We start from the raw sequence: 713 nt of genomic DNA, 5'->3' as shown, positions 1-713 counted from the left end.
CACGCCCAATTTTTCAGTTTTTGATTTGTTAAAAAAGTTTGAAATATCCAATAAATGTCGTTCCACTTCATGATTGTGTCCCACTTGTTGTTGATTCTTCACAAAAAAATACAGTGTTATATCTTTATGTTTGAAGCCTGAAATGTGGCAAAAGGTCGCAAAGTTCAAGGGCCGAATACTTTCGCAAGGCACTGTATCTCAGCAGCTTGCTCCTACATGATATTTCTTTGTGTTTTTTTGTATGTTAGGCTTTGGCGTAAAATCAGCCTCTAAAGTCCATTGCGCGCAAGATGGCTCTGTCGAGCAAGAATAAACATCACTGAGCAAGCAAACACTGAATAGAGAGTGCAGAGGATATGTCCCATGAGCAAAGGATAAGTGAAACAAGCGCACAGACCAGTGGAGAGCACAGAATGTGTTCATGCAGGCTGAGGATGGGTCCTGCTAGCACACAGGCATCGGGGCACGCAAATTAAACTTCAATTGCAAGTGTGAGTTTGAGCGAACAGAACATCATTGCCGCAGCAAAATATTAATTTGAGACAGAGATACTTATTTTTGCAGAGATACTTATTACATGTCAAGACTCAGAAATTACTGTACTCTCACAAATACACCTCTCACAACAACAAATGTTGCTCTCACAACTGCAATCTTATACTATAATTTTATTACAGGTAAAAATTTGAGCAAATGAACATGGTCGTCACTAG

Source organism: Oncorhynchus nerka, linkage group LG22 (genome assembly GCF_034236695.1).
Source record: "Oncorhynchus nerka isolate Pitt River linkage group LG22, Oner_Uvic_2.0, whole genome shotgun sequence".
Lineage (NCBI taxonomy): Eukaryota > Metazoa > Chordata > Actinopteri > Salmoniformes > Salmonidae > Oncorhynchus > Oncorhynchus nerka.
Note: the sequence above shows the minus strand (reverse complement) of the source record.